We start from the raw sequence: 15,378 nt of genomic DNA on the forward strand, positions 1-15,378 counted from the left end.
CAGAAAGTTAGGATATCTGTAATGTGATAAATAAATTGACGGTTTCAACAAAAATCCTAAAATAATTAGCCCCATAAACTGTTCAGGCCAATTGAATTCTAAGCCCCATAAACTGTTCAAGATAATTGATTTCTCCCATCAAGAATACTTCAGACTAAAGGAGGAGAACCAATGTAGCACCAAATCAAACGAGAAAAAACCTGGTGTGGTCGTGATAATGCCAGGAATTATACGATATGGACGCGGAGGGTCGTAGAGATTACCTGGCATCCTAGAAGTGTTTCAATGCACAACAGAACTGGTAGCGGCGGTGGACAAACGCCAAACAAATACTAATAAAGAATATGTATTTGGGGGTTTTCAGGTAGGGCCTATTGTGCTGCCCTGAGAATTGAACCCATGACTAGGGCTAAGATCCCAGGGCAGTCTTCAGATGAGAACGCTGTATGAAGGAACCAACCTGTTGTTGTATCAATTTACTCCCATTGAATGCCATCTAGAGCTCTGACTCATAAGACCACCATTGTTGAATCCCATGAGCTTCCGAAAATTTCATGGGGCCCTTGGAAATCACATACAGTTTGGCAGCCACACGATCCATACCAGAGACCTCTGGCATGACCTCCATTGATTTTTCTTCATCCCCATCACAGTTCTTGCGTTTTTTACAAGAATCAGAGTAGTAACAACAGATGTAATCGCTATTGTTTACATAAAGATGGGGAACCCATTTCCGGATTTGCTGACAAATATTAACTGAATCCACCTCTGCCCCATCCTCTGATTGTTTATCAAGGCCTTCTAATTCCTTATTTCCTTTTTTCTTAGAAGGAAAAATAGCTCTCGTCACGCCCTTCACTGCATTCCACAGCAGTCCAAACTTGTCAACAATACTTCTAAGACCCATGGGCAATGAAATAGAAGGGGGATTGAACAGATGAGATTCGACAAATATGCCTCAAATGTTAAGGCCTTCACCACCTGCAAAGCCAGGCCAGCCCCCAATGAATGCCCAGCCATGCACACTTCACTGCTCCCATATTTCTTCATTGTTGTCCTGACTGCCTCCAGTGTCCTGTGAAACCTACAGGAGCCACTGAGGTCCTCCATTGTTAAAATTCTCAGATCATCTTGTATGTCCCTTTTGATTGTAGCAGCCCTCAGCAGGGTCCCTCTGAGAGCTATTATTGCCTTTGGGAGCTTTACTAGGTCTCACTACCAGAAGATCAGAGAATGCAGCATACCTGTCCCATTCAAGCCTTGCTCCAAAGATGGATTCATCCCTCTCATCCACCAATTCTTCCACTACCTTGTATTTGAAGGGCTTCCACCATTTGGGTGCCAACGCTGCATCTCTGTCTCGTTTTTCCTGCCTGTCCAGTTCCAGCAGATATGCAGCCTGTATAAAGCACGCCATCACTGTGCGCTTGTAATTTTCATCCTTCCTGTACAGAAACAGAGGAGATTTTATTTTGATAGAATTGATGCAAGGAAACTGCCGTAGAGATTACCTGGCATCCTAGCGTGAGCAAAGTAAGTGACAAAAGAAAAGGTGAAGGTACGAGCTGCTGAGTAGAGCTCCTCTGGGCACGCAGAAGGCAAATGAGGCGAGAATGCGGTGAGGCAGTCAAAGTGCAGTGCATGCTTGCCAGATGCATGCGCGGCGAGGGATAATGAATCGACTGCCAGATGTCAAACAGAAAAGCATATAACAGATGTCAGTCCGAGAATGAAAGTGTTTCTTTGGACGGCAGATAATTGTTGAATCGTCTAACAATAGATCTAACGGTTAAGATTAAGACATAAAGACATTTAGGGGAGTTCATTTCAGAGGGAAACACCTTACGGTGTAATTATTATTTCATGGTAAAAAACAACCCAACAAAATTCACCCAAATTTTAATCGAGATAATAGTAACCTATTTTCCATAAACATGATTAATTTTACTTTATCTCTCTTATTATTATTATTTCACAGTAAAAAGCAACCCAACAAAATTCACCCAAATTTTAATCGAGATAATGTAACCTATTTTCCATACAACAACATTATGTGAAAATAGGTAGAGTCACAACCATGCGAAAACATGGTAATAGAAGGTTACACTTTCTCGATGGGTTTTGATATAAAAATGTTTATAATCTTATTAATATAAGCCTCAACTAATCTTAATTAAACCAATATTCAAATATAATGATTTCCAAGCTATTTGTAAATTCCTTTAAGTATTTTTGGTGTGTAAATCAGCCACGTGTGCATATGCAACTTATTAAATATAAACATGTAAACAATGTATCTACAATGAAGTTTAATATCATTTTTTTAGCTATATTTCTTTGATTCACGAATAATTACAAAAATTAAGCAAAATATAACAACTATGACGTTTCTCTGATTCACGAATAAATACAAAAAATTAAGCAAAATATAACAACTATGACGCCTGAAATTAAGAATCATAAGAAAAAAAAACCAAACTTTCACCACAAACTTCAAATGTAATGGACATGAATGCCACATTATATGATTTCATAAGTTTTTAAGATTTGTAGACATAAGGATCCAATAATATGTAAAAACTTGTAAAAACTTGTACATAGACATTAAATTTTATATCATATAGACATTAAATATGTACTATATCATATCATATTCATATTAGGTTTTCATATTTATATTTATATGAAGCATTTTCGCTAGCCATATCAAGATGTTGAGATTGTACTAATGGACACGATGATAGCGTTGAGTATTATAGGATTTTTTTAGTGAACGGGGCAGTCAGCTAACTCGCACCCCGCCCGCGTTCGAACCTCCTTCGTGCTACAGCGCTGCAGCCTATGTTGTTCCATGGCGATTATTCCAGCTGATGTGATGGATTTGGCAAATATTCCGATTGATATGATGGATTCAGATGTGACAGTTATCAGCTTGTCCGACATGTATAAATGTAATAAAAGAGGGCCCTATAACGCTTTTGATGGGAACTAGCCCCTCCCTTTTAAAAAAATGCAATGGCTAGCCCATTCACTCTTTGGCACATCTAATAATAGCGAGATAAAATTTGAATCTTCAAACAAAATGGATAAAGTAATGGTTTCCTAACTAACTTAAGATTTGTATTCTTTTATTTTTTATTTTTTTAAACATAAAACTTATTAAATATTTTTTTTTTAAGTTAGTTTTTAATATAAAAACATGTTGATGTGGGTTTTTACCTGTCAATGCACATGGGTTCACTGGGATACAATCATCAAAATGTAACTCCTTTTTTTGAATGGATGGACCTTTCCAATTTGTAGTACTAGTTAATATAGTCATTCTAGGCGTTCATAAATTTAGAATCATACAAAGCTAAATGTTATAAATGAAATGAAGAAAATTAAAATTTGAGTATAATGAGCAATTAAGAAAGAGTCTAAAATCAACAAGAAACATATCAAAAATTAATGTTTTAAATGGTATTCATATCTCTAAGAAAACAACAAATTATGCAATAACACAACATAGCTCATTTGTTGGAATACAAGAAGAACAGATGAAGTGTCACTTCTATTATGCCTTCATTTCTAAGTATTGATTAATTTTTGTAAAACCAAAGCTATCTGAAAAGCCATATCCCTACTTTGCTAATAACGAGGAGAGTTCTAGCTATTGTGTTGTCGACTACATTGCTTGTCGCATTGAATAGTGCCTCGGCTTTGAAGACACAGCCAAATGAGAACTAGGATTTAGCGCAATGACATCCACTGTAGGGGGATCTATCCCCCTGCCCTCCTCTTTTGCTTCTCCTCACCCATGCACCACATCTTCTCCTATTGCAGTTGCCTTCAACACACTGGTTCGAAGTGGATTGCAAGGAGTTAAAACCAGGAATGAGAAATTTGTGAAGAGATTGGAAAGTATTCTGAAGGTTCAGGTAAATCCTAATAGATCTAAATCTACAACTCTTAATCTTACTGAAAGGGGCTTGGTAGGGAAATTTATGGGAATCTAGCCATCCGCTAATACTCTGATATATTGGTGGATAGGAATTAGAAGCCTTTGGTTAAGCGGCAAATCGAATCTGCTTTATGTGAGAAAGGCTTCTTCACATCACTTTTCGAGCTCAAAGAAGATAGGGATTTGAGCTTCCGAAATGGGTTGTATTTTGTGGGAACTCAAGGGCCATATTTGGATAGATGAGCATTAGATTTTAACCCGAAGAATGACGTCCCATCGTGTGAGAGCCCCAACCATGTTTTCTCTAATGAAATGAAATGTATCAATCTGCATCTATATATCCCTGCAACTGTATATCACCATTTGAGACATATCTCAAACCATAATCAACTGTTCCACACAAATATCTTAATACATGCTTTCCTACAATCTAATGATCATGTCTTGGTTCCACCTATAACTTGCTCGGAGTATTCACTACAAAGAAAATATATGGCCCGGTATTAACCAAATACATCAATGAGACAATTAACTTCTGGTACATAGATGGATCTACCAAATCTGACTCAGATTCTCTCAACTTTCTCAGATTTTTCACCATGGGATTTGCCATCAATTTACAGTCCATCATTCCACACTTCTGCAAGATTTTGATAATATATTTTCCTTGACCAAGGAATACTTCGCCAAGCTTTTGCCACACTTTTAGACCTAAATATTAGCGCATCAAAACAATATCCTTCATGTCAAATTCAAATGCCAACTTCATCTTACATGAATGATGAGATGATCCACACATGTTAGAAAGAAATCATTAACGTATAATAATAGAATCATAGGTTCATTCTTCTCAACCTTAATATACATGTTTGGATCAACATCACTTTTGGAGAAACCAAGTCTACTCAAGTAGCTGTCAATTCAAGGGTATCAGGCTCTAGGTGCTTTCTTAAGTCCATACAAGGATTTCTTCAATCCATAGATGCAAGACTTTCTTCCATGAACCATAAAGCCTTGAGGTTGTTCTATGTACACTTCTTCCTCAATCACACCATTTAGGAAAGCAATATTTACGCCCATTTGATGTAAATTGCAACCCAAAGAAGAAGTAATAGAAATAATAGTTCTAAAAGTAGTGTATATGATATGGCAACCATAGCAAAAGTCTCATCATAGTCTGCTCCTTTCTGGGAGAACCCTCTAGCCACAAATACCACCATGTATTTTTAAATACTTCCATCCACTACATACTTGATCTTGTATATCCATTTGGAGGTTACCACAGACTTCCCTTCAAGTCTAGGAGCAATCTCCCATACATCATTCTTCATAATTGATTGATATTCTTCCAACATCTCATCCTTCTAAACTTGTTGGCTAACTGCTTCTTCAAAGGTAGAAGGTTCATAATCAATGATATTAGTCATCAATGTTGCATATCTAGAATACCTCTTCAGTTTCTTCCTTTCCATAAAGGTACCATGTGGTGTTGCACACCCTTCTGCTTCCTGCAAAGTGGATCTAAGCCAGGCTTGCCTTTTCCTGATTTAAGGAACAACAACTAGGTCCATTGGATTGTTAAGCCCTTCTGGCTCTTCTTGACAATCTATGAGATGTTCTAAAGAATTGGATGGACCTAAATCTTATTCCTTGGGATCTTCATTTTCTTCATCATCGTCAAAGTCCATGGGAACTTCCTTAGATTTCCAATAGGCAATATTCTCATTAAAGGTCACATCATTGCTTACTTCAAACTATGTCCTGGAAAATAGATTTTCTATGCCTTTGATGAATCACTATATCCAAAAAGTATTATTTTCTTTCCTGAAGGCTCTAGCTTCTTTCTCTTATCTTTAGGTACATGGATATAGATTGGACAACCAAATATTCTCAAGTTTCCAACCAGTGGTTTCTTTCCGATGAACGCTTCATCATGAGTCTTGTCTTCTAAAATTCGATGAGGAATTCTATTTTAAATATAAACAACTACCATAAATGCTTCACTCCATAGAAACATAGGCAAATATTGATCATGCATCATTTCCTTAACAAATTCTTTAATGGTTGTGTTCTTTCTTTCAACAACTCCGTTTTGGTGTGGATTGTAAGGGACTATAAAAGCCCTCTTAATCCCAACTTCTTTACAAATGACAATGAGCTCTTTGGAAGTATATTCTCCTCGATTATTTGATCTTAGAATCTTCATTTCCTTTCCCTTCAAGTTTTCCACTTCACCCTTAAATTCCTGAAACTTGTTGAAGACTCTATCCTTTGCCTTCATGAAGTAAAGTCATATCTTGCGAGAGTAGTATTCTCAAAGCCTTTTACTACATATCATTTCTTATCATTCTAACGTCATGAAGCTAATTTTTCAAACTCATTGCTTGAACAATGTTGTTGATAGTGTATAATCTAACTAGGGAATCATACATATGCTTTGAAGATTCAAGATTTACAACATAAGGAATCAAGTGATCTTTGATTGAGTCCACAATGATGCATCTAGCTGTGATGTCATTTTTCTCATATTTGATTTGTCCTTAATTATCTGAGGGTTCAGTGACCTTTCCTTTCACAATACCCAAGAGATCATTCTTTGCAAGGATGAGATCAATCCTTGTTTTGTAAGCCTTAAAATTTGTAGCTCCTTCCAATTTGTTCTCAAACTTCATATAGGAACCCATAGTCATAAATAAAAAATTAGATTGTAGATGTAGGTTTTCTTCAATTCTCCTCCCTTTACCAAAGCTATTCAAGAGTGATGTCGATTTCCTATTCTTCACCAAAGCTTTGATACCATGTTGATTTTTCAAGTGCAATAAATACAAGCCCTAATTTATGAAATACTGATGATAGTACTTCTAATGATGTAGATCTTCTTTCAGCAATTATAGTTTATCATTAAGTAATTACACTTCATAAATTTAACCATAAAATCACAAGGACAATAGAGATCACAACGCATGAGAGAACACAATATTTACCCTAGGATAACCCACTTGGGGGGAAAACCCAACAACCTTTTCCTTAGAGAAATTATTCAGTTCAACAAGAGATACACCTAATACTACTATTCAAATATGAGGTCAAACTAAACAACAATGCTATGGTCAAACTTGGTCAAACAACCCTCTTGTCAAGCCAAACTTCTGCCCTTCAACTTTGGCCCTCTCTGATATATCTAGGACAACTTTTGGCCTCCCAGAATATGCCCAAAAAATTGAACCTGCTGCGAGAACAATCTACCCATAAATTTGACCTGCTACCTAGAAATTGTCCATGTTGCAAAGTAGAGAGAGAGAGAGAGAGAGAAATGCTCTTGAGATGAATTTGTCCTTCTTGTCCTTCTTTTTCCTTCTTCTTCGGTTAGATGCCCTGAATATGTCTTCTTGTGTGAGAGATTGAATGGTGTCTCATGGAGGAGGTTGAATGCTCTATATACAACATTCTTCCCGTCCGAATGGGTGTGTCTCTTCACTGAGGCCGACTTGACTCGAGGGAGCGTTGAATTGACAAGTTTGGAGCCAAGAATTCAAAATTGAAATTTCAAAATTTTTCTGTTTTGGTATTGACATGAAGAGCATGTCTTATAATAATTCTTTCAAGGAATGAACAATGAAAATGACATGAATAACATGTCTTACAATTACATTATTTATTACAAGGGCTAAAATATAATGATAAACCACAGGGTGTTGGAGCATCCATCGGTTGCAACTGGTATATAGGGTGTTGGAGCATCCATCAGGTTGGGGCATGAGATCTAGGGTGTTGTAGCATCCTATAGGTTCGATCCTATAAATCAGGGGGTTGGAGCCTCCTTCAGTTGGAGTGGAGAACATGATGTAGTTATTTATTTTATAGAGAAGAAGACAATTAATAATAAGTGTTTACTGGTTTTTGACTCGAAGGGGGTTTTCCACCTAAAAATATTGTGTCCACTGTTTCTATCTTCCTGCATTGTTGTATGGTGTTTTATACTCATTTTTCTATTTGATACTAAATAATAATAATAATAATGGTGAATATTAACTAATGCTCTGAAAAAGATTGATAAAGTGCTAATTTCTAAGAAATATTTATTCACCCCCCTCAGTATTTCTATCAATTGGTATCAGAGTAGGTTCCTTCAGTAGCATCTTAACAATTGGAAAGCAGATCTCAAAGTACAAAAATGGGAAAATCAAAGAAGAAAGTCGCCAAGCGTTCAAAGGAAGTTTTAGGTACTGTAACAGTCTCTAAATTTGAAGAAAATCAATATTGTACATCGGCTCTCGAATTTGATAAAGATAATTATTGGACATGGGAATCTAGAATGATAGTCCATCTGAAAGCTCATGATGTATGTCAATCTATTGTTTCTAGAAACACATCTACTAACGAAGCTAAAAGGTACAATATGAAATCCATGAATGTCATTTTTAATGTTCTACCAGATCCTGTAAAAGCAAAAGTTGGTCAATGCTCAACGACCAAAATTCTTTGGGAAAGGCTCCATAATATCTACTCAAAGAAGCATGCAGGTCAAGATATAGATGTTGATAATCATGTGGATCCTGATATCAAGGAATCAAACCATGATGATAGTGAAGAAGTTGAAGAAATGAGTGAAATCAAATTTCAAAATGAAGTTGTCAGAGTTATAAAGGAACTCAAGAGTGAAAAGGAAAGGGCTAAATTTCTGGAAGAAGAACTGAAGATAGCAAAAGGACATGTCAGAAGACTTAATAAGAAGAATGAAGAATCTAAGGAAATTATCAGCAATCTTAGAATCCAGTTAGAAGAAGCTAGAAAATTCAAAGAGTCAGAAAATTGTACACTCAAAGAAGAAGTTGCTCTATTGAAACTCCAAGAACAAGAAGTGGAGTAGAAAGAGAAAGATTTGGCAAGTCAATTAAAGGAATCTAGTAAAAGGTATGTATCTAAAGTTGATCAAAAGAAAAAAGAACTGGATATAGCTATTGCAGAAATAGACAAACTCAGGAAGGAAAATGGAAGGCAGAAGGAACAAGTTAATGCAAAGGAGAATAATTGAATGTAGTGCGTTGAAAGCATTTGTCTATACCCTCAAACAAAAATGTTTGTTGCAAAATAATTTACAAATGCATCAAAATCTATTATATTATTTGACGTAAATGTAATTGCCTTATTGTTGTAAGATGATATATATGCAATTTTAGTTCTCTATTCTTTTTACTTTAATTTAGCTATCGAGTACTTTTTGCATAAGAGGCAGATACCAAGCAGGCTCCATATTACACTTGTTTTATATTTTATTATTTATATTAATAATATAAATTCTCTATTATATTTTTATGATATTTAAGATTTGTAAATGGTTACTTTTCTATATTTTGGGGGATTACATTTTGTAAATGATTTAAATGATATTTTTTTTGGGTTAAATTTTGTAAACAGTTAATTTTTCATATTTTTCAGGGTGAAATCTTGTAAATGAATTAATTTTTCATCCTTCATTTTTTTTTTAATTTCCAATTTTTAACCAAATTTTATAGGATACAATTATTTTATTTTAAAGATAGTCAAAATTTTATAAAGTTTATATATGAAAGCAACATAGATCCATCTTAACTCTAGATCTACAAAGCATAAAGAGATCAAATCTCTTGAGGTGCAAAACACTTTTAGAGTGAAAAAAATCTATCCCTTAAATGCTTGGTAGATCCCATGTAAAAGCTTTCTACTGCTCTAAGTTTTGAGAAGACACGAGAATAGTGACTGCCATGCATTTTGAATATATATTAAACTAGCATAGATCCATCTTAACTCCAGATCTATCAAGTGTCGAGAGGGATAAAAAATCTCTCCAGGTGCAAACCTTTCCTCATGTTTTGCACTCAACACTTGATAGATTCCGAGTTAAGATGGATCTTGGCTGGTATTAATAATTTTTTTTTTAATTATTTTATTTCAATTTTTTAGTTTTATTTTTTTTTAACTTTGAAATTTGTTTTTTTGTTTGTAGTTTTTAGATTTTTAAGAGTAGTTTTTTTAATAAGTTTTCTTTCTTTTAAATTTCTTTTCTTTAATCTTGAAGAAAAAATGGTGTTTTTTAAAGTGTTTTTAGAGCAGTTCTTTTCTTTTTTAAAATGATTTCCCCCTCTTAAAAATATATTTAGCTATTTTAAATATTTATAAATGTAGTTTTTTTATAATTACCATGGCTCCAAGGGCTTATAAAATTTATGTATCAATGAAAAATAAAAGAAAGTTATGATATTTTAAAGCATTTTCTTCATAGTAATAGCTAGAGTGGTAGCTAGCAGATTTAATTTCCCCTCCATTTCGGTTCTATTCTCTCGAAACATGTTAACATATGTGACAAAAATTTGAACAAGATGAAAATATTGACTAGTAATTCTTATAAGCTCAAAGGAATATGGAAAAGTTGAATATCTTGATATTGAGGTAAATAGTGGCAATAGTAAGCTGAATATCTTGATATTGAGGTCCATATTGTATCTAGTGTAATAGTGGCAATAGTAAGCTGAATATCTGGATATTGAGGTCCATATTGTATCTAGTGTAATAGTGAATTATGGATTCTCTAGAAATTCTCATTTGGTTAAAAGTAATGATAATACTCATCTAAAATTGTGTAACTTATTCAAACATCCAACTATTCTTTATAAAAAATTTAACACAAAATTATATGATTAATTTATATTTTTAAGAAGTATTCATACATCCAAGTTAATAACATTAAGGAATCAATTGAACCCTATCGAAAAATGAGTAATTAGTCCATATGTTGAACCCCATCAAAACTTGAGTAAAAGAACTTGATTGATCATGTTCACTTTTCTTTTTCATCTAAGATTGTGTCTTAATTCTTTAAGGTTATAATATCCAATGAGGTAATCATCCATGCTTTGATTATGTTGAACATTAATAATAACCAAAAGTGTGATCAATGATGATGAAATTCGATAGATACAATATGGCCTTGAGAAAGAAAAGGTTTGGAGTGTCCCTTACCACATTTCTATTGTAATAAACAATAATAGTTCTTATGTTCATGGATTCATATCGAAGTAATGGCTTGGACAAGGCTGAGCCTAATAGACAATTTTTTCTTTCAAGTCAAGCTTGCGAAATGGCATGTCCTATGGATGACTTTGAATTGTAATATAGCATGTCAAACCTGTTGAGACGAGTATACACATATCAAACAAGTTGATGTATACCTCAAAGTATTATCTCTAAGAATGGATGTACGTTTCACATAAACAAGATAAATGTTTGAATAATGGAATGCTTTATTTTGTTTTGTAAATCTCACTCGATCAATCAATCACCAAGAAGATTATATACTTCATCAATGGAGAAATCAAAAGGGTAGAGAGCTAGGGAAGTTGAATTACTTTTAATTTTTACGTTTATAGGGGTCGTTTATATTGGGATTGAAGTTGAGGAATTTCAATTCTTTATAAATGCAAAATTGTTTAGACGATATTGATTTGATAAGTTTAGAATATTCTTAGTCTTAGTCACAATGACATTGACACTAAATTAAAAATTTAGAAAAATAAAAATCATAATTTTCAGTTTCCAAAATGAATAGCGGAGTTTGTATGCCACATGGTCACATGAATCGTTTCACATCCTTGCATGGAGAGATCGATTGCTTCGAACACAAGGTGGGAGCATTGCATCAACACATTGCATCGACTATTATAAATATTTTAGAATGCTTTACCCCCGAATATGACCTTGTTGAAAGTGTATTTATCTTCCCTAATTTGATGACCATTCTTAAGACAGACATAAATATATAGGAGTTCCATGCTCTCCAATTAGAAAATAGGATAATGCATGAAAAAAACAAAAAGGTTTGAGAGTTGTTGAGATATGTGAAGTATCTTAAAGATGATAAGGAGAATTATCCAACACCTTCCAGTGATTAATCTTCATTTTGCAAAGATCAGATCCTTTTTAATAAATTTAAGGAAAAAATTCTAGTACATCCTTCATTCTTCAAAGATTTGATCTAATTTAATAAACCTAAGATATTGGAGAAACACTTTGTTTGATAGGGTATTTATCCTTCATCATAATATAAATATTGATTCATACCTGGTTCTCTACAAAATATATTTTGTAAAATGCAGAAAACATGTCCACAACATTACTTCAATCTGTAATAGAAAGTACAGGAAATTATAGTGGGTGTGATTATCCTCCATGTTATTATAATTGTTGCTCTATATCTGCCCAATTTCAAAATATTGCAAATTCACATAAAATTTATAAGAAAATATGGTGAAGTCTCATAAAAATATATATTCATTTCATTGAATTTTGATAATTTAAATTTTTGTTTCTTTTTATTTTAAGACAGGATGGAATAAGTTGATATGAAGACTAAAAAACATTGGACAAGATTATAAAACCAATAATTGCACGAAGAGGTGCAAAGGAATGCCAAAAGGAGGAGTGGGGAATGTGGAAAGTAATAATCAAGTAAAAGAGGCCTGCAGGGTTGTGCAATCCACAACAAGGTCTTTCCAGTTGGCATGAATGCAAGGAAACATGCAAACAAGTCGGCTACAAGTAAGCAGCAACTATGAAAATAATGAAAACATAAACGAAACCAATAAATAGAGCCCCTTCAGAAGCCGAAAAATGAGTTAATAATCTGCACTGAACCTTTGCCTCCCTCGCTACAGTCTTCAATACCCCTAAAACAATTGCAATGACAAACCAAGATAGTCCATATACCAGAACACTTTTGTTACAATGTGCAATGTTTAAGTGATAAACAATTCCATATTGGTAAAGGAAAAATCTAAGTGATAACAAGATTTCCCAAATCCATCCCCGCAAACCTGAATACTTGAAATGCTCATGTTTGTCATCCCACCAGGATTCCCAACTCTTTTCCTGTGGCACACCAGTACCTCCACGACTGTTGATCCCCTTGTTCCAATCTGTCCAGTCATCTACAATTTTTTGCCACTCAAATCCAGAAGGATTAAATAGGAAACTTGCAAATAGCCATGTCTCGACCATAAACCACATGGAAAAAGTGATAAAGAGATAAGCGAGAGTATGCAAGAGTATTACGACACGATTGGCCATAGAAATTGTACATAATCAATAGAAACATCAACTCAAGTCCTTTGACAAAGTGACTAAGTGAGTAAAAGTGGTAATTATCCACAAACTTGGCATCAACGGAAACAAAACTATGCCCAACTCCATATTTTTCTCCACTATGAAGTAATGGCTAGCCATAATAATGTGTCTTTGTGCCAAGAGAGAAAGTAAAGAAGCCTCTGCATGACCACGAAGACATTTTTTTTTTTAACAAGGAAAATAACAAGCTTTCTTTGGAAAATCATTCGCTAATCAGTGAATTTCAAGCTATTTCATATAATTACAAAACCAAATTAATTAGTAAATTTCAAACTATTCCATATAATTACAAAACCATTTATATGGTTTTATGAAATCCAACAATTTAAAGAGTTGAGAACTAACAAACATTTAGCTCTAAATACATCCCATAATATGCGAATATAATTTAATTATTCCCAACAAATATATGGATTCAAGCTTTAACTTATAAGGGATTAAATTCCACCCTTTCCGTTAGAAACACTTCATCTTTGCTCCTATGTTGAACACAGTTTGCAATTACAAACAGTGTGCCAAAAACACACACAACACATAGCGTGCAACGCACAATTCTGAGAATGAAGATATGGATATACCATTCATAGTTCACCACACAACTACATTACAAAATATATAAATCCTTGTGTACAAAACTGAGCACACCTTCATTTGATCTCAGCCTAATTTTAGACAATAAAATGACCCTAGAAGATACTCTGAACTCCACTATGGTTGCCATTAGGAAGAGAATTACACACACTGAACATATGGCTCCAGTATTATTTATTATCGTCAACAAACAACTTGCTCAGGGATCGATTCTCGCCACAGCCAGAGTTAACATAGCCATTAGGGGGGAGTCACTACCAGATCTAAAAGCATATCAACGTTAAAACCATCGTAGCTCGAACCAGACTTGAACCCACCACTGCTACTAATTTCATCAGAATGAATGTGTTGAAACTCGATAAGAATATTGTTAGAATTCCCCACTTTATCATAACTGGCATCAGCACCCTGTTCGGTTTTGGTGAGCTCGGAAACATATGACCTCGCATTGGAGAAATTCCCGTCATTTAACATAACAAAGGACAACAAAAGCTCGTGATGGCTATCGGTTGGCTCGACATTTTCTTCATGGTTGCAGCTCTGGACATCGCTGTGAGCTTTCTCAGAAACTATAGTGGGTTTCTTTTCATCACAATTCTCAGACTGGTCTATGTGATAAATATTCCAGTGAAGGGTGGCCTGCCTATTCTTCTAGCTCTCCACCAACTTCTTGGCCTCATTAAATAGAATTTTACTGCCCTAAGCAGAAGGGCACATAGCTTGTTGCAGAAGGCCAAGATAACTTGTCTTACTAGCTCAGTTCTCATTCTCCAGTGCATTAAAACAACCCAATGAACCCCCCAAAGCAGACAAATTGCACTGGTCTAACTTAGTTCCCAACCTCAAATCCTGAAACTTGTCCCATTTCTGTGTTATTTTCATACAATCAAAGCCCCCAGCAGAGCTCAACCCGGGAATCTTTGATTCTTCCCTATCAGATTCGAACCGTGGACTGGTTCTCTGCAATCGACTGAATAAATCTTAGCTCGCATTAACATTTATCAAGTGGGCAGACCAAAGGCCCCTAGACCTAAGCTTAGACTCGCGTGGCAGCCTCGATTCAGCTTCCAGGTGCGCACTCTCACACTGCACCATATGGCTCAGATTCGACGACCCATTAGACGATTGAGCACTGGGTGCAATAATTGATTCGGACTTGGGCTTGTGCGTCACGGGGTCAATTCCCATCTACAACAAGCGCTTCTTCAGGTGGATATTCCAGTAGTTCTTGATCCCACTCCTTTCTAACAGGCAAATATTTGTTGTTGAATTAGATGGTAGGAATCAAACAACAAGAGTGTGGAACGGTTGAAGGAAGGAATCGATGTGAGGGAACAAGGCCAGAACCAATTTCTTGTATGCTGATATGCATTAGGGTGTTGTTCTGACCATCTGCAGTCAAGCAACACAACGCAATGAACAATGTTTGCACACCGAATTTCATAGAGAGAATGCCTTCAACGTAATTTGTAGAATTTCCCATTGTAGATCACCTGATAATGCAATATACTAAAGCAAAATACTTGATCTGCTTCTATAAACAAACTTGCGTAAGCTTTATGGATTTTGAGCAAGATCAAATAGAACACATATAACAGAGAATGAGAAATCAATCACAAATGAACGCAGAAGAATACTTTGGGGAAAGCCTCAGCTAAAAACCCCAATCGCTTTATTATCATACA

General features: G+C 35.0%; 3 pseudogenes; all 3 read right to left on the bottom strand.

Moving 5' to 3' along the window:
- Window positions 1–315: 315 nt before the first annotated feature.
- Window positions 316–2,943, bottom strand: LOC149238945 (GDSL esterase/lipase At4g10955-like; annotated as a pseudogene).
- A 9,353-nt stretch (window positions 2,944–12,296) lies between these two features.
- Window positions 12,297–13,262, bottom strand: LOC149238946 (callose synthase 3 pseudogene; annotated as a pseudogene).
- Window positions 13,263–13,788: 526 nt separating this feature from the next.
- On the bottom strand, window positions 13,789–15,176 carry LOC149238947 (uncharacterized; annotated as a pseudogene).
- Between the last annotated feature and the right edge of the window lie 202 nt (window positions 15,177–15,378).

The sequence above is a fragment of the Pinus tabuliformis genome, chromosome 8, assembly GCF_031772625.1.
Source record: "Pinus tabuliformis cultivar Carrire ecotype Pingquan chromosome 8, CPIR1, whole genome shotgun sequence".
NCBI lineage: Eukaryota > Viridiplantae > Streptophyta > Pinopsida > Pinales > Pinaceae > Pinus > Pinus tabuliformis.